The sequence below is a fragment of the Muscardinus avellanarius genome, assembly GCF_963383645.1.
Source record: "Muscardinus avellanarius genome assembly, chromosome: 17".
Taxonomy (NCBI): domain Eukaryota; kingdom Metazoa; phylum Chordata; class Mammalia; order Rodentia; family Gliridae; genus Muscardinus; species Muscardinus avellanarius.
The window spans coordinates 48521571-48545103 of NC_137803.1; positions in this window are offsets into that span (position 1 = coordinate 48521571).

The following is a 23533-nucleotide window of genomic DNA, read 5'->3' on the forward strand; positions in this document are numbered from 1 at the left end:
GACCTCCTAAGTAGCTGAGGCTGCGCCTGAACCTCCTGTCAGCAGCCTCTCAAATGCTGGGATTACAAGTGTGTACCACCATGCCCAGCTGGTTGTTATTTTTTATTGGACAGTCATTGGCACCAGTTTACTCACACCATCTGTATCCACCTTATTTCTGGGCCAAGGGTTCTGATTTCTCCATGAGAATGAAATTTAAAGTTTAAATTTTCTTTAAGTTTCTGGGGGTTTTTTGCACTCCTTTGAAAAGAGCTTATGATATTCAAGTAATTTTTTACTTTGAACTGGTAACGTTCTAGGTTATGACCAAGTGACAACCGAGCGCAGTGCTGACCAACATTAACTATGGAAATTTCTATGCGGATGGCCTGAGACTGGAACCTCTAGTCCTTATGGGAAAGTATTGTCCTATGACGTGTCCCTCCCGCTCCTGACTGGGTGCCACCAGCAGCTACAGTGGGAGAGAAGGATGGTGATGACCACGCCCAATGGAAAAACATTCTTAACGAGTAGTTTGACAGGTTGAGATGGACTTAAGTGTTCTGTCTCTATTCAGTATGTCTGCCTACAGGGTAAGGAAGTGAAAACTTCATCCAAATAAAAGAACTCCCGAATGAATACTTACAGAAACTTGATTCACAATGATTTACAGAGTAAATAAGTAAAAATGCCCACTTTAATTCAAGCATGATTGTTTCTTCCCTTGTTCTTGATACTGTAAAAATCGTCAGTGGTGGCTTAATGCCATTGCATTGCTGGGGGCCAGGGGGGAATATTGTCTTTATTTTTCTAGTCCTGTGCTTTTCCTTTTCTGGTACTAGTTCATCCTGTGAAATATTAATATGCGTCATTATTTTATACCAAAATAAAAGATCTGGTAGTAGGTACAAAAACTCACCTTCCTTTTATTTTATTTGATGAAAATTTGAAAGCAATTTTACTTTCAGTTCTGTCCCTGTAGGGCTAACTAAGGGCCACAAAACAAGGGACAGTGACTGAAATAGACACTTGAAGTGGATTTATTCACACTCAGATCTGTCAGCCAGCCATCTAAGTAAAACTGGTTGCTATAGTTTGTATCTTGAAGGTTCTGCAAAGGCTCATGTGTCAAAAACTTCACTACCAATCCGTGGCACTTTGGAGAAATAGAGGGACCTTTAGGAGTTGGGGTCTGGTGAAAAAAGAAGGCCATTTGGGAAGTTAGGGAAAACTCTTGAAAGAGACACTGGGACACTGATGTCCCTCGTGTGTGTCTGTCTGTCTCTCTCCTCTCCTCTTCTCTTCTTCTTCTTCTCTCTCTCTCTCTCTCTCTCTCTCTCTCTCTCTCTCTCTCTCTCCCTCCCTCCCTCCCTCCATCCCTCCCTCCCTTTCTCTCTCTCGCTCCCTCTTCCTCCCTCCCTCTTCCTTTTTTCCCTCCCTCTGCTTTCTGGCAGCCATGACGTGTGCATCCTTTTCCGTGTGCTTCCACCATGATGTGCTGTGCCGGCACAGGCCCAGAGCAATGGCACCAACATTGAACACTAAAACCATGAGCCAAAAGAAACCTTTCCTCTTTATAAATTGTTTTTCTCAGTTGTTTGTCACAGCAGTAGAAAGCTGACTAACACACTGGTCTACATTCACTAATATATTCATGACTTACTTAATGAGCTTCTATTTTGTGTCAGGAATTATATTAGTCCCAGGAGTTTCAATGATGAATAGAAGATAGTCTATTCTTTAATGATTACAAAATATTCTGAAAAAAATTATTAACACCTTCCTCTTTCTGAAGTCTTCTGGGTAGAGGCTCTCTCCGTCATCTGTCTCTGTAATAGATCTGGTGCAGCCTCCTCTTCTTTATCCCACTGGCTTCTAGTTCAAAGTTTGGGGCCAAGGCATCTGATAGCAAAGCTTGATGTTCCTGAGTGCTATCTGCATGGATTCTTGGAAAGTAAATGATGGGATGTGGGCTTTCCGGCAACAGTGGGGACATCTCCAGAACTGGTGAAGACATGAACAGGAAGACAGGGGACAAAGAAAAGCAGAATGTTTTTCTCTTGCTGATTGTTCCATCATCCGCACAGTGTGCTATTCTTTTGCTGTCCTTGGTACCCTCTGCTCATCCACCACGACAGCCCACCACTCTGCCCTTGCAGCAACAGTCTTCAAAAAAAAAAAAAAGGTCTTCTGTCCATTCATTCTGAAAACCCTTTGCACTCATCAGGGTTCTCCAGAGAAACAGCCCATAAATATGAAGGGAAATATTAGGTGAATTGGCTTACATAATCAGTCACAGAGGCCAATCAGTCCCCTGATTGATCAGTAGCATCTCTCAGTCCAAGAAGCTGCAAGCCAAGGACTTGTAGGATGGCTGATAGTGCAGCCCCTTCAGTTCCTGGTGGTAGGTTCAAGAGCCCCAGGAGAGCTGCTGGTGTGCGTGCCTTGGTTAAAAGGCCAAGGAACCTGGAATCAGATATCCAAAGGAAGCAGCAGGAGACTGTGCCCGCCATCAAAGGAAGAGGCAGACAACGAATTTTCCCCTTCCTACACATTTCTATTCCATTTATCCCCCCAGTTGATTGGAGGGTGCCCACCCACACTGAGGGCAGATCCTGCCCTCAGCTCACTGACCCACACACCAATCTTCTCTGGAAATACCCTCATAGACACACCCAGAAACACCGCTTCCCAAGCCTCTTGGCATCCTTCAGTCCACCCAGTTGACACCCCAAATGAACCATCACACCTTCCAGTCACCAGTGACTACCTGGACTAGACCCAGCGGTTGTCACCAGTCCTTAGGGACACCTTGTCTCCATTAGACCTCTCAGATGGTCCACCCAGTGCACTCCTCCACAGAGAAGCCTTCCGCACAGCATCCACGCGGCCGCCTGTTCTCACTGGTGCTGCTCCTCGGGTTCTGTGCCTCTTCCTCCACCACCTGGCTTTCTACCACCAAGGCGCCTGTGGCTCTTGTGTCACATCCTCATCCTACGTCTTAGTAACCTCCTCTAGTCTCATGCTCCTCAGCATCAAATTTATATCCGGTCACTGTCTTGACTCAGATTCCTAGACCCAACTGCTTCTTTGGCTTTTGTCATTGAAAGTCTAAGAAACATAATAAGTCCAGGCTAGACATGTTTCCGATTTTTCAACCACAAATCCATATTCTTCTACATGGCAGTTGGCATGTTACAAATACTGCTGTATTCATGTTTTGATGAACATGTGCATTCCACTATTAGTGGAATTCTAGATTGGGGGATAGGTATATACTGCTTTGGTCAATATTGGTTGCTAAACAGTTTTATACAAATTATATTTCTTTATTAGTGTATGAAGCATCCTCTTGTTCCACATCCTCAACAGCACTTGACATTTTTTGCTTTGTAATTCTTCAGCAGCTTATCTGTATCTGCCACTTGCCCTTGGGAAGCTAAGAGGATCCCAGATTTGAAGCCAGCGTGCAGTAACTTAGTAAGACCCTGTATCACAGTAAAATAAAACAGGGCTGGGACTGGGGATATAGCTCAAAGATAGAGTGTTCCTGGGTCAATCCCAGGACCACCAAAAAAGTAGGGATTGGGGGTTGGATATAGTACTTGTTCAATACAATTTTTTGAATAAATGAATTTTATTCAGTTTTGTCCTTGAAAGACTCTCTTGCATAAGTAAATGAGTAAATACGTGAAGGACTGCCATGTAGAAAAGGAATCTTAGAACAAAGTATAATGAATAGAGACTTCTGGGAGTCAAAGATACTGAGATACAGGTCAGGTTCAAGAAAAGACTGGAAAATGCTCAAAAGTCTGTAATCCATTTCCCAGTGCTCCTAAGTTGTGAGCTCCTGAGCCAGTGTCTGCATTCTAGTTGCTACTTGTCATCAGTCTCCAGTAGGAGTGGCATGGAGCCCAGAACACAAGGAATTTACCATAAGGAAAGAAAGAAGGACCAGACAGGGAGGGGGCAGAGGAGGGAGTCACTTAATGGTATATGTGGGTTTGTTGTTGCTACCCTTCTATCTTCTTGATGATTTTTGTGAAAAATCTACAGTTATGGCCACCCAGTCAGCAGAGTGGAGACGCATGCTCTCAGGGGAGCTGCAGAGCAGAGTTTAAAGGAGGGAGGGAGGGAGGGAGGGAGGCGGGCAGGAACGGGAAGAAGAAAGGAAGGAGAGTTCTTTGGTTTGAGGTGTCTTTTTTTTTTGGTACAGGGATTTGAACTCAGGGGCATTCTACTTTTGAGCTACATGCGCCAACTCTTTTTATTTTTTATTATATCGAAACAGGATCTCACTAAGTCGCTGAGTGTCTCACTAAATTCCTAAGGCTGGCCTCAAACCTGCAACCCTCCTGTGTCAGCCTCCCAAGTCTTAGAATTGCAGTGTGTGCCACCATGCAAACAAAAAGTTTAATTTTGATAAATTTATTCATAATGTTTTAATCAGAAATGTTTGAGGAAATAGTTTAAATATAGCATATGTGTGTTTTATGCTTTATAATTTCTTCCATTTTTTTCTTTGTTGTTAACTACATATGGGTGAAGGGATTGCGAAGCGGGTCACCATATGCTTTTCAGTGTTTGGAGACTGAATCCTGCCTGCCCCTGGGCAGAAGCCAGGTTTTGAAGAGCCCTAGGGTCTTGTTTACCTTGTGTAGGAGTTTGTGTTTGATCTCCAAGGCAGCTGTAAGCCACTGAGAGATGTCAAGGAGAGAAAATAGCATAATAGATTTGCTTTTCTAACGGTCATTCTGGCTGCTCTCGAGGATTGATTGGGAAATGAGAAGGGGAAGATGGGGAGGATGAGGACTGACCTCAGAAACCAGCCAGATGTCCATGCAGACACTTGACACTTGATAAGGACTCTCACTAGGGCTCAGACCAGACAGACCAAAAGAGGGGTTGGACCAACAGGCATTCAGTAAATTGACTCAGCCCACCAAATTTGCTAACAAAGAAATGGGGGCTTGTCAGAAATGATGAGTTAGCTTTAAATTGAATAGTAAAATTAAATTGTCAGAACTCCGCATAACCTGCAGACCTCCTACTAGATCTACAGGTTAGGTAAGGGAAGTCTTTGTTAACTTCAAAGCACTGTGCACACACGGAGTGGGATAATTACCCACGGAAACCATACCACCGAAGTCTGCCCGCCAGGGGCAAGGGCTGAGGCTTGACAGTGAGTTCCTGCTTGTTGGTGATGAAGAGCAGGACAGACTCATCTTCCTGGACCATGAGCTGACTGTTCATCCCCCAGTGCTCATTACGGTGCCGGCGAGCGGCACAGGAACGCTGCTGTTGCTCCGCTCTAAACGTGCCACCAGCAAACACTAGCTGCAGCTGAGTCAGTCACGTCCACGCCCATGCCAGCCAGACACAAGAGCCTGTTGTCTTTGTGGATGGAATGAGGACGGATACTTCTCGGTGCAGAGGAAGCATCAGGACTGAACAGGTCGTAGCAAGACTTTCTGTTATTGTTACTAGATAAGAACTTTGCTTGTGTTCTAGATATGTTTTAAGCCTATAAAAGCTTATCTTCTTGTTGACATTTTATGGATTTGTTTTAGGCAGAAGACTTTAACATATAAAATTCAACCTATAACCAATTCTAATTCTCCAATACATTTTTCATGATAATGGGGATTGAACCTAGAGGCATTCTACCTCCAAGCTACACTCTTAGCTTTTTATTTTTAATTTTTATTTTCAAACAAGGTCTTGCTAAATAGCAGAGAACCTTGCTAAGTTGCTTAGAATGGCTTCAAACCTGCAATTCTCTTGTCTCAGCCTCCCAAGTACTGTGATTACAGGACTGTGCCACTGTGCCCAGCTCACTTCTTTCTTAATTTGGGAAAGTGGAGAAAAATGGAATATTCCAACCCTGTTTAAGTATGTACGAAAATTAGGGAAAATGAGTCTCCTGTGATCTCAGCTAAGTGTTACCAAACTTTACTTACAGACTTAAGGATTATTTCCACCCAGATTAATCAGCATCTGAAAAAGAGACCACACGTTATTCTTTAAGATCACTTAATTTTTATATTGCTACTCTCCACTGGGATTTAAAACATATATACTTGGGCTTCTGTTTTGGCCAAGGGGTTTCTATGAAATAGTCCCATAACCTCTTTCATACCACTTGGCGGCTCATTTTCTGCCCTTGGTAAAATATTCATGATTAATTATTATAAGTTACAAAATCTTTTGTTTTCCACGAAAAGTGTGGACTCTCTTTTTTTTTAAACAGATTTAGCACTGATAGGACTGCTTGCTGTAGGCTGCATGACTAGTAATTGAATCTTCATGCTGAAGTGGGAAAACAGGAATTTTTAGAGGAAAGCAATCTGATGTTTAAAATGGAAGAAAGGCAGGTTGATAGGAAAGGGGAAATTCAGTGTCCTGGAACTTCCTAACTCTAGTGTGTGAATGCTTGAACGTTATAGCATATACTGAACATTAATTATATAAATATTTTCAAGTAAAAAATCCCACTACATCTGTAATCTGTTTTGTTTTTGTTTTTGTTTTTTTGTGTGTGTAGTACTGGGGTTCCTGGAAGCCCTTCTACCTCTGGGCTACACTCCCAGACCTATTTTTGCATTTTTATTTGGAAACAGGGTCTCCTAAGCCAGCGCGCGGGGCTAGCTTCGAACCTGCGCGATCCTCCTGTCTCTGCCTCCCAAGCGCGGGGATTACAAGCGTGCACCACCACGCCCGGCCAGTAATCTGTTTGTTACATAATAATCATTGCCATTACTGTCTTTATGCGTGGGTTGATTTTATTCTAAAATTTGATTAAGCACTAGTGCCTTACCATCAACGAGAACATAATGAGCATGGCATGGGGCACACACCTGTAATCCCAGGACTTGTGAGCTGAGACAAGAGTATTGCAGGTTTGAAATTCTCAGCAACTTAAAAGACTCTGTTTCAAAACAAAAAATAAAAAGGGCATGTACTTCAAGTGTAGCTTGAAGGTAGAATGTCCCTGGGTTCAATCTCCAGTACTGAAAAAAGAAGAATATATTGAGAATCTGTTATACCTGTTATACTTCTTGGCACTGGGGATTGCAAAAAATAATAACTGTACCCTGTCTTACCTCATAGTGTTGTCTGAAAGAAAGACAAACAAATACATAACTTTTGAAGAGTATCATCAATCTCTGGTGCACTGTTGTGTAGAAACACAAAGGATACTCATCTGAGTTTGACAGGTGCAGAAGGTATGGGGATTCTTCCCCGGGACTTGGGAGGGAGAGACCTGAAATGAAGACATGGACAGTCGTCTCTTGGACCACTGACAACTTTATTCTCTAGAACTAAGTTTTTATACTTTTTTCCCCTGCACCAAAACCACAACTTCAACAGAAAGAAAAACATCAAAGTACAATCTCAAACACAATGCAGAATGATTGATATAGAACATACATCATATGCTTGCAGAATACAATCATGGAGGGAAAATTAAAAAACAAGAAGAAACAAAGAGGCCTGGTTAAAGATTATTAAGAGCATGATTGCAGCCAGTTCCCGCTCTCACCGGTGGGTTGGGGGTGAGAAATTCCGGAAAGACCAGAAGTCACCCAGAGTCTCGGAAAGCTTGACCTTTCGCCAAACTGCCTTAACTCTTTCGGAACCTTTCGTTCCTCAGGTTTCTTCCATGTCCTCCATCAGGAGGAAAGAAAACAGAAGGTTTCCTTGGAAGAAAAAATAACTTCGGAATCTTGATGGAGTCTTAGTGAATTCTTGGATATAATCTGAAATGGTCAAAATCAATACAACTTCTTTAAAATCAGTTGGGCCCTGCATGTCAAAAGTCATAAGAAATGCTAAGACCTGGACTTCTTTTCTTTGAATCTTTAGTTTAAAAAAATAAAGGGAGGCCGGTGTGGTGGCGCACGCTTGTAATCCCAGCATTGAGGAGGCTGAGACCGGAGGATCGTGGTTTGCAGACAGCCTCAGCTACTTGGCGAGGCCCTTCACAACTCCGTGAGACCCTGTTTCAAAAATAAAAAGACTAGAAAGCCGGGCATGGTGGCACACGCTTTTAATCCCAGCATTCGGGAGGCTGAAACCAGAGTATCGTGGTCCGCGGACAGCCTCAGCTACTTAGTGAGGCCCTCTGCAGCTCAGTGAGACCCGGTTTCAAAATAAAGAATAAAAAATAGGGCAGGGGGTGTAGTTCGGAGATCGAATACCTCTGAGTTCAATCCCCAAACCCACAAAAAAATATAAAATAATAATAATAATAATAATAATAATAATAATAATAATATAAAAATAAAAAACTAAAAAAACTAAAAAATAAGGCTGGGGCTGTAGCTCAGGGTTACAATGCCCCTGGGTTCTGTTCCTACCACAAAAAAATAAATAATAATAACAAATAAATAAATAATAAAGGAAATAGCTGGGTAAGGTGGTTCATGCTTATAATCCCAGTACTTAGGAGGCTGCAACAAGAGGATTGAAGGTTTGTGGCCAGCCTCCAGCCTCAGCTACATAGTGAGGCTCTCATTAACTTAGTGAGACTGTTTCAAAATAAAGAATAAAAGATAGGGCTGGGGGTGTAGCTCGAGGGTGCAATGCCCCTGGGTTCAATCTCCAGTGCCACAAAAAAAGAAATACATAAAGGAAATAAAATTTATTTATATTTAAGAATGTAAATTGATAGTCATCAGTATTAACAATATGGAAATCAACAATAGTGGGCTATTTAAGGAAATACTTGCCTTGTTGCAGGAACTCCGTGCAGTATATCGGGCAGGCACAAATAATTTTTGCTAAGAATATTTCTTGAGCAGTCTGTGGTAGGCAACGATCTAGGTTCTGTGTTCAGAGTAAAGCAGATGTGGGTCCTAACTGAAAGATCTCATGGTATAATGGAGACCACAGAAGATTTAATTAACTCTTACAAAAAGAAGAGATCAGGATTTCAGTGCTGTCAGAAACATACCTTTAAACTGCAGATGAAGACCTCAGTGCAATGAGCAGGACCAGTGGGGCTGCCCTACGGAGGTGCTGCAGGGCTTGAGTTTGGGGAGATAAGAGGGGAGAAAGAAAATGGAGACACAGAGGCCTTCTTATTTTATAATATTACATGGGAAATAAAAGCAGCCTATAATACTGGATATGTGGTTTTCCCTGAACTATATAAAATCAACCAACTAAAATAAATAAGGTTTTTTAGAGAGAAAAAAGAGAGCAAAGAAATAAGCTAAAATATTAGTGACTATCTTATGGGTGATATTTTTCTTATTCCTTCTATTTGGCCTTTTTTAAATATATACACATATATATTATGGCACTGGGGTTCCTGGAAGCCCTTCTGCCTCCAGGCTACACTCCCAGACCTATTTTATACTTTTTTCTTTTTGGAAACAGGGTCTCCTAAGCCAGCGACTGGCTTCGAACCTGCGCAATCCTCCTGTCTCCGCCTCCCAAGTACAGGGATTACAAGCGTGCGCCACCACGCCCGGCTCAAATAAATATTTTTAACAAACCCAGATAGCTTCTATAATAAAAGAAAGATGCAAGGGGTGGTCAGAGGAAAATATGAGGCATTAAGTATTTCCCTTTTTTATATTTTTTATATTTTTTTATTTTTATTTATTTATTTATTTTTGGTGGTACTGGGGATGTTCATTCTACCTCCGGGCTACACTCCCAGACCTATTTCATATTTTATTTGGAAACAGGGTTTCTTAAGCCAGTTGAGGCTGGCTATGAACCTGCACAATCCTCCTGTCTCAGTCCCCCAAGTGCGGGGATTACAAGTGTGTGCCACCACGCCGGTGTATTTCCCTTTTTTGTGGCACTGGGGATGGAATCCAGGCATTCTACCTCTGAGCTACATCCCCAGACTTATGGAAACAGGGTCTCACTAAGTTGCAGAGGACCTCACTAAGTACAGGAGGCTGGCTGTAGTCCTCTCATTTCAGCCTCCCAAGGACTGAAATTGCAAACATGCACCACCATGCCCGGCAAAGTATTCTCATTTTATAGAAAACTAAGAGTTCTCTGTCATACTTTCATAACAAAACAGGTGGGTGCATTTCCAGGAGGAAATGTCACAGGATATTTGTGTCCAAAGTACACTCACATAGGTGGTCTGGGGGGTTCTTTGGCCAGGTGGTGGCTCTGCTTGGACCCCACCCCCACCCCCCACTGGACCCCATCCCTACCTTGGGGAAGACACACTCTGCCACACCCTGCCACACCCAGCAGGCACCAGCCCCTCAGTTGGTGCCTTGATTTGGATCACGGTTTGAAATCTTTGAGGTATTTCATAAAGCCTTTATTTCTATTTCCTTTTCTCCACAGCCCTATGAGGTAGGTAGGACAATATTATTTTTCTCATTTTACAGTTGAAGAACCTAAGACTTAGATGAAGTCTCTTGCCTCTGGTTACAGAGCTAGTGAGTGTTAGAAGCAACACTGGAACCCAGATTTCTTTCTGAACACAGTGTTTGTGTCTCTGAGTCACAAACACCAAATGGTAGGCGCCTCTCTACACTCATGGAAGCAGACCAGCACTTTTTAGAGTAGAGGAGCTAGCTGTCTTGTTCTTAATCTGTGTGGCCCGGTGCCAGGAGAGCTCTAGCACAGGATAGATGGAACAATAGCTCATAAATGTGGATTAGTAATACCCGAACTTAATACTTAATAAGCATATTAAGTCAAAGTATTAGTCTGTATACAGATTTTAATACCCAGCCTTAATACATATTAAGTCCAAGTATTAAAAATGCTTTCATAACACTTAATAAACATACAGGTCCTAAATAAATCATCTAAATCAATGTTATCATTTTCCTGGAGAAACTTACTCAGAAGAAGAAACATATTAATATGAAAGCCAGAAAATGAGGAAGAAAGAGGGATTAGTTAGAAAAAAATAAAATATTTGAGACAAAGGTTTTCCTAATTAAATAAAGTAGAATAATTTATGATTAATTTGTTTTTCTAAAAAAATCAATTTTCCACCTTAAACATCATTTTACATTGAGGAAAAAAATCTCAGAAGAAATGTCTTTGAGAATCATCAAAGTGTGTCTTATTTCCTACACAAGCACATACCTGCTCTGCTGTCTCCATCTGTAAAGGGGATTCCTTTAGCATTGGCTGATGAGCACAAGACTATTTCTTTTCTCCTGCTGAGCCCCTGAAGTTTTGTGGGGTTTTTTTTGTTTTGTTTTGTTTAGCTTAACAAGGTGGTTCTTGCAGCCAGGCCCTAGTGACTCCCACTCTAGGTAGCCTTTAAAAAGTCTCTACTTGCTGGACACCCTGCATAGAAATGTCACCACTTGGAATGAGACTCAGACTTTTGCTCATGGGAATATTCTCTGCTTGGCTTCAGTGCAATATTATCCCCCATCTAATGAAAGAATATGGTTTGCAGTAACTCCTTAAGCACAACATTGCATATCCTTGTTTCTGCTGCAAATACAGTGTTGGTAAATCGTTCACCAATACACAAGGGAAAATTCTGCTGGTAGATAAGAAAAGAAATATTGGTATCTGTGTGGCCCTAAACCTTTTAGATTCTTTTCAAAACTCAAGAATACAACCATGATTTCCCCTGTTACTTTTGACTTGAGTTTCTACATGTAGGGGAGGTATCTTTAAATCCCTATTACTTTTTTTTAAAACAAATGACCTTTGAAAATGATTTCCAATAACTGCAGTCAACGTTAAGCTCAAGGCTTGGTAGTGAAAGGTCACTCTACATTTAGACTAAATGTGGATAGATCTGTGCGCCCTGCAGCAGGCTATTGCTTTAGGACTCACTATTGTGTTTGACCCAATCTTCTTTCTAACACAAGCATTTAGACAGCTTCCATCTAGGTTTTTAACTTCAGAAAAAATTAAATGGGTTTACGTGTTAGTAACTTTTTTCTTTAGACATGGACATTTTCCTTAAAAATTTAAGACACTAGAATAGGGCATGCATGTTGAACTTCTCATAAGATGGCCTCAAGAATGCTCCTAACCCATAATAGGGCCTTGCAAGGCACAAGAAGCTGACCGAATCCTTGTCAACCTCTCATTTTTCTCTCCAACTTCCTCATAAAAAGACAAGAAGGACTGGAGTGTGGTGGTGTATGCCTGTCATACCAGTACTTGGGAGGCTGAGACAGGAGGAACATGGGCTTGAGGCCAGCCTCAGCAACTTAGGGAGATCCTGTTTCAAAATAAAAAAATACAAAAGGACTAGGGGTATATCTCTAGTTAGAATGCATCTGAGTTTAATCCCCAGTATTAAAAGGAGGGGGACAAAAAGAAAATTAAAAAAACTTTAGCCCAGGTCAATACGTATAAACACTTGGTCTGGTCCCATGAAGGAGAGTGGAGGAGGTGGGTTTTAACTCCCTTAAACTTTGAGGAGCGTCAGGTCACAGCGGCTTCTGTGAAGGCCATCTAGGGAGCAATGCCCCTCTCCGCCCAGCCTCCTGCACAGTGCCCCATAGTCATGTGACTTGGCCACCATGGGACCTCTCCAGGTGAATTGCACCGTGCTCCCCTTGCTATCTTTCAAGAGAGGACTTCAAAATTATTTGAGATTCACTCTGTGTCCCAGTGGGCGCTAGGAACACTGACTCTGAGAGTCCAGGATACCAGGTCCCTTGTGGATTCTCGCCTCCACTCCACCCCACACAGAGGGAAGACAACATTGCCCCAGCTTGTGGGGCCCTGGGAGGACTGTGGGCATCAGGAGACCCAAGTTCACCTTCAGGCTCTGCCTCTAACCAGTTCTGGGGCTTCAGGCTGAAGCACTGCTCTCTAGGCTTGACCTTCTGTCTGAAAAGAATTCAATGAAAGTGTCCAGCTCTGGCCACAACTGTTTTCTATGTGAGTGTCTTCAGATCAGACTCCTCAGGGAGAAAATCAGATTCCTGCAATTCTTTCTGATTCTGATTTCAAAGAAGGAATCCACATGACTACACGGCTCTAGGAATGCACCAGAATAAAATGATTTCTTACATTCATTCAGCATTTTAAAAAATTCAAATTGTCTTCACTTAGTCCACTTAGAGAAGCTCACTTAGTCCTCATGATCAGCGTGGATTTGGGGTACACTATTGGAGCCCCTCCGCTTTGTTGCTAACAGACTGGCACTCCCACCACCCAGGGTGTGTCCACCCAGGACACACACAGTGGATGTGCTGTCAGAAGACCCATGTCTGTGGCCTTTCCACCCAGCTCTCAGCAAGGAGTCCAGGGCTTAGGACTTCTTTCTGTCCTTGGTAAAATGAAAACAATACTCGACAGTTTCACTATCCATTCATCTGCTGATGGACAGCTAGGCTGCTTCCATAATTTGGCTATTGTGGGTTGTGCTGCTGTAACATGGATATACTTGTGTCATTACAGTATCTTATTCTGGCTTCAATTCCTTTGGGAAAATACTGAGTGGTACAGCTGGATAATGTAGCGGTTTTATTCCTAGTCTTCTTAACAATATCTGCACTTTATATTAATTGGCAAACCCACCAACAGTGTATGAAGCTTCCTATTTCCCCACAGCCCTAAAGGAGAAGAAAATTATATAATTTGCAAGAAAAATGGATAGAATTAGAGATTGTTATTCTAAGCGATATTAGCCAGTCTCAGAAAGTGAAGGCTTGATGTTCCCTCTCTCATATGTGGAAGGTAAAGACAAACTGGAAATCAAAAGAGACTTTAGCTAAATGAAGAAAGATCCTAATAAAATAGTGGAGGGAGATTAAGGGTTACAAAGTGATCAAAACTAATCTCCATGCCACGAACAGAGAGGGGGAGGAAGGCGTGGGATCTGAGGAAATCGTGCATGTCTCATGCCCTGAACCTCATTAGGATGCATAAGTACAGTGTGCTAATAAAAGTGTAAAAGTTGGAAGCAATAATGCCTACTCTACCTACTGTATGCTTGTTGGGAAGATCAGGTGACACTATGGATTCTGCAAATGTTTGAAAGCTGTCAAGCACCATATGTATATGTGGAAACTAATTATTAAACTAAAACAAAATATTGACCTAGAACCAAAATCATTAATATCTTTTCAGATAAAACCAACTCAATAGCAGTTGTGAGATTCAGAAAGCAAACTTTATATCTTAATTTCCTTCCTCCCCTTTCTTCCCCAAATTCTTCAAGCTCCTCTCTACTATATGTTAGCTGGTCCTTTAAGTAGTCCATCTGTGTTCCAGGTAGTGACCTGACAAATGGCTGTTCGCCTCTCCATCTTTGTGACTTACAATTCCCCATCCTGTTAAAGAACTTCACCGTGCCTACTACTACCTGAATGCTTCCCGTTAAATTTGATTAGTCCTGTATTTCTTTCATGCCAAACATATTGAATCTTAAAATTTAAGAAAGAAAATAGATCCCTCCTTGAGTTGGCAGCAGATCATAGTTCTAGTCTGTACTTCAGACTTGGTAATATTTTCATGAATTGATGGAACACAATAGAGTTCAGAGAATGTATGGCCCAGATGGTGGTTTGATTAGAGTCATCTCAGTGTGTCCAAAAGATCATGCACACCAAGTTTTTCTCATGAAGCCTGTACAAGATTCATGATAACATTTTCTATTTAACAAGGATCTAATTAGAGAGCTCAGCATGAAAGTTTGGAGACATGAACTTAGAACAGTTTGGTACAATAAGTATTTGTCAAGCACTCCAGCACCAGTATAAAAGGAAGAATAGCACATAACTCCTGGGGGAGGAGAGAGAAAAAACAGGAGATAACACTAGACTATGGTAAGTACCCAGCATGTTCAGAACGGTAGCATCCAGTTTGAGATTTGAAAGACACTTTGCCATGTAAAGCATCACCCCTCGAGATTTTATAAGATGCTCGAAAATCTCTTTCACTTCCCTTGGGACCTTGTGCTGACTGTCCTGCATCTTTGTGGTTGGCACGGTGATGTCCACTTATCCTTTGGGACACCTGATTCATTATGGTGTCTCCCTCTGTGGGAGACACACTCCAAGACCCCATGGAATGTCTGACACTGAGGATAGTCCTGAAGCCTACACATACTAGTGGGAGGGTAGCATATATAGAATGGATACACTGGACAGAGAGGGTTTACTTCCCAGGCAGATGCAGCACTACTCAGAACAGCAAGCAATTTGATTTCCAGAATTCTCCACTTAATATTTTCTGACCACAGTTGACCGTGGATAGCTGAAACAATGGGAAGAGAAACCACAAATAAGAGGAGATTACTACAGTCCATTCCTGCGCACACTGCTGTGCCCCTAGTGCGTCCAGGTGCTATGCTCCACACTGAGAATCCACCTAGAACGAGACAGACCCAGTCCCAGCTGTCTGGTTATACAGCTTACATTCCAGTGGTAAGGAACAATTAGCAAGGAGTTAAGTAAGCAATCGGACTGCTGTCTGTTACTCACTACCGTGGTGGATATACACAAAGATAAGTGGCTAAGCATAAGTGGGGGAGGCCTCCTTACGTTAGTTTGCCTCTTAAATATGAGACATTTGAGCTGAGACGAAGAAAGGAAAGAGTGTATTTGGGGCAAAGGAAGTGTCCACGCAGCTGAGAAGAACTTGGTGTAATCAAGTGTCTGAAAGGATGCCAGGGTGGCCAAAGCTAGCAAACAAGGAGCGGTGCCCATTGGTGAGGTTGGAGGAAGGCACAGGCCACAGCAGGGTCATGGGAAGAAACATGATTTCATTCTCAGGGCTGTGCGATTGAAACTAAAACTGCAGGATACATCACACACACTTGAAAGGAAACTTGAAATCAGAGCCCGTGGCAAGGGAAGGTGCTATCACCCCGTGTGAGCTGCCACCAGTGCTCGTCTGGATCAGCCTGCTGCCCCTGCCCACATCTCCCTGCCTCTTCACCCTCCAAAATCCATTCAAAAAGCCCTTCAAAAATTGAATAAAATCATGTGAATTTTCTGCTTCAAACTTTGCATGGCCCATCGTGACTTTGAAAGTAAAAGCCCAAATCCTTACAGGGTCTCCAAGGCTCCCGGTGGTCTAGTCTCGGCATCTGGGCCCCTGGCTATCCCTGTCTGCCACTGTAACACTAACTTCCTTGCTGGTCCTCAAACACACATAGATGCTCCCACTTCTGAGCTTTTCACTGCCACCTCTTCCTAGGACCCCCTTTCTCAGGAGAGCCCCATGGCCAATCACATCATCCCCTTCATGACCTCATTCAGGGTCACCCCTTAACTCACACTCCAGTTTCCAGTGAACTCCTATTCCCATGTCTACCTAACACCCCAGCGCCCATCTCTACTCGGCTTTTTCTTTTTCCATAACAAGTATCGTGGTTGGACACATTCTATCATTTCTTTATCAGCCGTATCTATTACTTCCTACCTTTGTCTTCTCTACAGTCTAAAATGAGCTTCAGGAGACAGAGATCTTTGACTATAGGAGTCCTGAGAGCTGTCCACAACACACACACACACACACTCTCTCTCTCTCTCTCTCTCTCTCTCTCTCTCTCTCTCTCTCTCTCTCTCTCTCTCTCTCTCTTTTTCTTCTTCTAGGACTAATGTAAGCTTGTACTTCCCTGACACTTGAATGTGGGTAAGGCAGCTATACCACTAGCTTTGACCAAGAGCAGGCCTGTGGGGCACTGTCAGCACACACAGCCAGCACACACCTGCGGTGGGGCCTTGCCTTCCCGGGTGGAGGCTGCTCCCTTGGGCTCAGTCCCTTAGTGAGTAATTTGAAAACGATACTCCTGGTGGCCATCAGAGGAGGTCTACAGTGGTCAAAAAATAAACCTTTTATTTTAAGCCACTGGGACTTGATGATTTTTGATTTTGCTATACAAGCTGGATTTATTTTTTGTACTCAAGATTGAACTGAGGCTATTATTCCTCTCAGCTACACCCCCAGCCCTATTTTACTTTTTAGTATGAAACATGATCTTGATAAGTTGCTGAGGACCTCACTATGTTACTGAGGCTGACCTTGAACTTGTGTGATCCTTCTCAATGCCTCATGAGTACTTATGACAATGCCAGGTATATAGCATGTACTCAGTGTTTATGGGTAAATTTGTGTCTTTACTTTTAAAGTTTCATGTGTCAGGTTTTAAATTTAAATATCTAAAGTATATTTAGATACTGGCTTTATTCCATCAAGTGTCCTATGACTAAACTAGTCAACTACCAACACTGAGTCCCTACTGTGTGAGCTAAGTCTCTATCTTAGGGCCCCAGATGAATACGCCTCTGCATCTGCTTTAAAGTCATTTTCAATCTAGTTGCAGAAGCCAAGCACATGTAGAACTGTGTGCGCCACTGTGCAGTGATGGGAGACACAACCTGACACTTCCCCAGAGAACAGAGGTGAAGCAGCTCAGAGAGAGGGGAATGGGGCTACCTGAGCTGCGCCTGGATGACTGAGACAGGCAGAATTAGAGACAGGGATGGGGTGTCCAAGCCAGGAGGAGCAGCCTTCAGGCACACACAAGCAGGAAACAGGAGGAGGTGGCATATGGAGCTCTTAAAGGCCAGACCGTAAAACTTCTCAGCTGAAGTCTGGAGTCTGTGTGCTGGCTCCATGACGTTAGACAAACCAGTCAACATCTCTGGGCCTCCATTTTCTCATTTATAAAATTACGGTCTTAGCCCCTCAGAGGGTCGTTATGAGGATTGAATAAATCAATACATGTAGCATTTACTGCAGTATCTGGCAGAGAGCAAGTATTCATTTGGAAAGATGGTTAAGAATTGGGCAGAGCTCAGATTTTGCAAGGTCTTTAATCTGAGTTGAAACAGTCTATGGGTTCTTACTATAGGAAAAAAAAACAAACTATTTTCTGCTTGCAGCTCGCAAGTTTTGATCAGAAAGCTATATTTGAGAATGCTGGCATTACAGCAAGCGAGGACTGTGGGCTTAAGGGAGGAGACACAGGAAGCAGGAAGGCAAGTTTAGGCGCTCCCAATCTTCCCCCGTGAGTGAATTTAAGCACACCACAGTAAAGGCGAGGAGACGCCCTGTAGGAGGAGCTCTGGACTCACTGCTGGCCCTGTGGGAGTTTCAGGGCCTAGGCAACTAAGAAAAATGACTAGAATACCGGCCAAAATGGCAAAGACCAGAAGAGAACAGATTTTAAGGGAAAGATGACAAACTCTATTTTAGACACTGAAGTATCAAGGTCAAGCTATTTAGAAAGAAATTAGATACGATGAACTGAATGAAGCTTAACTAACTTAAAGCAATGCCCAAATGTCACTCAGGAAACCTTCCCCAAATAGCTTTTCTGAAATCCCCCCCTCCTCTCCTCTCTCTAAGCTCTTTGCTGTGATTTATGTTCTTCATTCCACTTCATCACACAATACTACTTTATATATTTGTTTACTGTGTCATCTCCTCCAAGCTACCCCATGCAAACTCAGTAAAAACAAGGACCTTTTATTTTTTACCCATTGCTGAATCTCCCGAGACCAAGACAGTGCCCAGCCTTATAGGCTTTCAAGAGCTTTTTTGTAAAATAAATCATTTTTATATTGGAACACAGCTGTCAAATATATAGCAGCAACCAAAGGACAATTTCAGTCTATGTAGAAACTTCCACCCTTTATTAATGAGGAATTAGAGGGGAAAAAATGAAAAACAAAGAAGGAGGGCTAGGTAGTAAAGAAAGGCAACTCGGTGAAGGAGCATTCCAAATGACACCTTGTGCAGAGATGAAATTATTAATGCAATCTCAGTATTATGTATGGGGAAGGGGAGGGAGTGGGGTGAGATTGGGGGTAAGCTCACCAAGTGCTATGTGCATATATGTCCCTATCACTCTGAACTTCATTATAATATGTGATCGATCACAATGAACCAATAAAAGTATATTTAAAATAAAATAAAATATAAAGCTGTATAAGTCCAAATAAGGGTGGATCTGTGAAAGCAGCAGAGTTGAGCCCCTGTGAAGATCCTATGCAAGAGAAGGAGGAAGGCAGTGGAGAAGAGTTGTATGTGTTCTTCAGGCAACATTGTGAGCAAAACCCGCCAGGCATCTGCAAGGAAAATGTATCTGGATCCTTTCTTCAAGCATTGCACCAAAGTAAATGCTAAGTATATCAGATGCTTAAGCCTAAAATAAGAGATTATCGGAAAAATAGTAAGTAATAAAAGTACTAGAAGAAAACAGACTGTTTCAAACAGCCATAGCTGGGGAAACATCTAAGAACAGCAAAAAATGCATATCTCTTCTTAGAGCATTTAATACAAAAAAATCCCATGATGCAACTCAAATACAGAGTTAAAAATTGCTAAAATTTGGAACACATTTATCTAATTTTTCTACTCCATGACAAAGCTATTATGAATAAAAAGTAGATGTCTGAGTGATGTGTGCAGGTATGCCTCTACCATCTTGTACTCCACTAAAATGTATGACTACAATGAAACAATAAAAAAAATTTAAAAAACATGGATGTGTGGAACATAAGCAAGTCACAGAAAGGAAGTGCAAGTGATTAACAAACATAAAAGAAGACACTATCACACTCAACTTTTTTTAAACTGCCAGCTCAAACCATGAGATAACAATGCCAGCAGTTTTAAAGTTTGATCATACATAAGGATAGAGGATGTGGTTAAAACAACACATTTTCAAACATTATTGGTAGGAGTTAAAATCAGTGTAGCCTTTTCTTGTGGTCATGTGATAAGAACAACTACATTTCTTAATATATATATATATATATATATATATATATATATATCCCATGGTCAAGTAATTCCAATTCTAAGAATTTAAGCTACAGACTCTACTTGTGTCAATCAAAAAGATACAAGAAGATTCACTGACAAATTGATCGTGATAAATTTCTAAACACATACAGTCATTATCTTCCTAAAGAGCTATGGGACTTCTTTTTAGTAGAAAACAGTGTGGTTATTAGAAACAATGGGACCAATTTATATCGATAGAGATATTTAAATTGGACTGTTAAAACCAGGTGTGTAGCGCACTCTTGTAATCCCCGCGTTTGGAAGGCTAAAACAGGAGGATCACGCTGGTTCAAAGCCAGCCGCGCTGGCTTAAGAGACCCTGTTTCCAAATAAAAATATAAAAATAGGTCTGGGAGTGTAGCCCGGAGGTAGAAGGGCTTCCAGGAACCCCGGTACCACCAAAAAAAAAAAAAAAAAAAAAGACTGTTAAAAGCCAGGCGTGTGTCGAACGCTTGTAATCCCTGTGCTTGGGAGGCTAAGACAGGAGGATCGCGCAGGTTCTTCGAAGCCAGCCTCAGCTACTTAGTGAGGCCCTCAGCAACTTAATGAGACCCTGTTTCCAAATAAAGTATAAAATAGATCTGGGAGTATAGCCCGGAGGTAGAAAGCCTCTGGGTTCCACCCCCAGTAGCACAAAAAATAAAAAATAAAAATAAAATGGACAAATAAACAGAAATAGCTGAACATCACATGCAGCGGTGTATAAAATGCATATACCATGTGCATAAGTGCATAAAGACAAGTGTAAGAATCCTTATATATGCAGCAGAATCTTTCAGAATGATACACTAGAAGCTGTGAGCACTGATTACACCTGAGAGCTAGACTGACAGTAAAACAATCCTCTTAATTTTTGTTTTATATTGTCTTACTATTGAATTTTATAACAGTAAACATGCTTACTTTTAAAATTTCATTAAAGGAAAGATAAAGTTTTCAGTACTTCAGTCCTACTATTTTTTGACACATTCCCAATAAAATGCATCTCTACTTTTTGCTTGGTTATTTCTAAGAGTGAAAGACCCAGGCTCGCCCAAGACATATGACACTCGAAACATTAGAAAATTAGGTCATTTTCCAGAACCCTTTTAACCTCTGCTGAGACCTCTATAAATTTTTATTAGAGAAGAATAATTAAAGTCATGTCTTCATATCATTAAAACCATCACAAATTAGCCAGAGACAAACTGAAATCCTGAACTAATTCATGTGCTTCCAAATAGTCAACTTTTTCTCACTTGTTCAACAGATAGCAGGTCAGGATCCTTCCCAGCAGTGCCAGGGGGACTAGGAAATGGCAGGACCATTGAGAAGGTAGTGCCGCGAGAGGGGGTCCTGTGGCTGATTCATGGGAGGCCAGACAGTCACAAACAGCTGCAGCCCCAGCACATGAGCATGGGTGCCGAACGTAAGGGTGGTGTGGGAGGCTATTCGAAACCAGCATCAGCATTTCATCAAGGGTTTGCTAAATCAAGCAGTACCATATGCATTATTTATATGCCTGCCTTGTTTCAAAAGAATTTAAAGAAAGGAGGTGAAATTTTCAAAAGTCCCCCAAAGTGCAAGGTTTCTATTCTTGCAACTTAAAATGAATATATGTTTCTGCTTTCGAGTCTATTATAACAATAACATATTTTTTAAGATTTTAACTTGCTTTTGCTGTGACTGATCCTGTGCAAGGATTTAGAAAAGATTTCCTTAGAAAAATGAAAGTATCCAAAGAATTATGTTTTTTTCTGGATATTTTTACAATAGCTGTCACAGAAGTCATGGTGTTCATAGAGTAATCCACCTTTTAAAACATGCCAAGCCAGGTGTGGTGGCACATACTTGTCATCCCAATACTTGGGAGGCTGAGACAGAAGGATCAAGAATTCATAGACAGCTTCAGCTTCTTAGTGAGGCCCTCTGCAACTTAGTGAGACCCTGTTTTAAAATAAAGAATAAAATATATGGCTGGGGTGTAGCTTGTTCCATCCCCAGTACCACAAAATACATTAAACAAACAAACAAATAAAACATACCAGAAAATGTGTTATTTACAAAGGTTGGCAAAGTTGAATTTTTCTAACTGGCTTGTCCCACCCTAAATGGTCATTTGTGTCTATTAGTTGAAAAATGCCTGAAACTTTAGAAAGAAAGAAGAACAATTATCTGGGGAAATTAAAATAAAATTATGAATAAACTATATGTTTCTTCTAAACCACAGAACATTGAGCCTAGGATCTGAGCGGACCATGTGCATGTCTGTTTTGTTTTAGCTACAAATCTTGTTTCCCTGGGTGGTCGTCAGGGCCGGGGTGTCGGCTGGTTTCCCTCAGTGTCCACTGCAACATCATTTCTTGTCCTACTATGATGGCTTTTCTTTCTAGGTCCCTCAACAGGCACACCAGTAGGCCACAAGGCTCTACACTGCAAATTTATGTGATAATATATGTGTGCTTGTGTATGTGTATATAAATACATATATTAGTCAGGAACAACTTGAAATGCTGAAATAATTCATGTGCCTCCAAAGAGCTGACTTTTTTTTTCACTTGCTTGACTGATAGCAAGTCAGAATCCTTCGAACATTGCCAGGGGACTAGGAAATAGACGAGAGAGAGAGAGAGAGAAAGAGAGAGAGAGAGAGAGGTCTTCTTGCCATTAACTCTAGGGTACTTTTTCTTGTTGTTCCAGCAGTAAAGAGGAGCGTGAACATATATGAAGTCTTAGTAGCCACTTTTCATTTGATCCTTTCAGGAGCACCATGAAATACATTCAGCTATTATCTGTGTCTCTCTGATCTGCAGTGTGTGGCTCCGGGACATAGTGCACAGCTAAGGAGTGGAAGCCTCAGACTTGAACTCAGGTCTGTGATGTCAATGCCTGTGCACTGCTACCACCAGGGTCACACTGAGGGAGCCAGATGGCCCGCTGCCTGGGTGCCAATCTATAAACAGCACAGTGCGTTACTAAAGTAAACCCACAGTGTGTCATCGGTTCACTCAGGTTTCCACACTCAAATTTTCACGCAGTTATGAAATGGTCGCTCTGCTTCCAAACCAGACTGCCCCTGCACGGGGAAACGACTTCACCTGCAGCAGCTCCGCAGCCCAAGGCAGTCACTTGGAGAAAGGTGCTTCAAGTTGCCCAGTGCAGCTTTGAATCATGACTCCCAGCCAAGTGACACTCACCTGAGATTCACAATTTAATCACAGTCAACTAAAAGTCTAAACCCAAATAGCGCCTGGCCCAGCGCTGGTCACTGGGAGTCAACTCATATTAAGTTGTAAGTGTTATACTTGCTTCCCGAGAAGTTGTCCACTTTGGCCTGTTGTTCTCTAGTCTACAGCTTAAGCTGCCTTGCTTTTCTCCTGATGGTGAGGGAACGAGACCTCTCAAAGTCCCTCCTGTCCCTGCTTACCCATCACAGCGAATCTCACTCGCCTGGTTGGTTGGTTGGTTGGTTGGTTGGGACTGGAGGTTGAACCCAGAGGCATTCTATTTCAAAACACTACCTTTAACCCCATTTTATTTTTTATTTTGAAACAGTCTCCGTAGGTAGCTGAGGCTTCCCTCAAACCTGCGATCCTCCTATCTCAGCCTCCCAAGTCCTGGGATTACATGCCTGTACCACCACACCCGGCTAGCCTATCTTACCTGCAAGGTGGAGCACAGGATCAGCGCCACCATTCTCCATAGCTTGTTCTGAAGGCACAGATCTTGAATCTTCTTCCCCAATACAGCGTTTTCACTCCTCCCCACCTCACGGCACACGCAGCACGTGGAGGTGTTGGTGTGACACACGCAATGGCAGGACGCTGGAGGTGGGGCTGTGAGCCTGGACCATTGG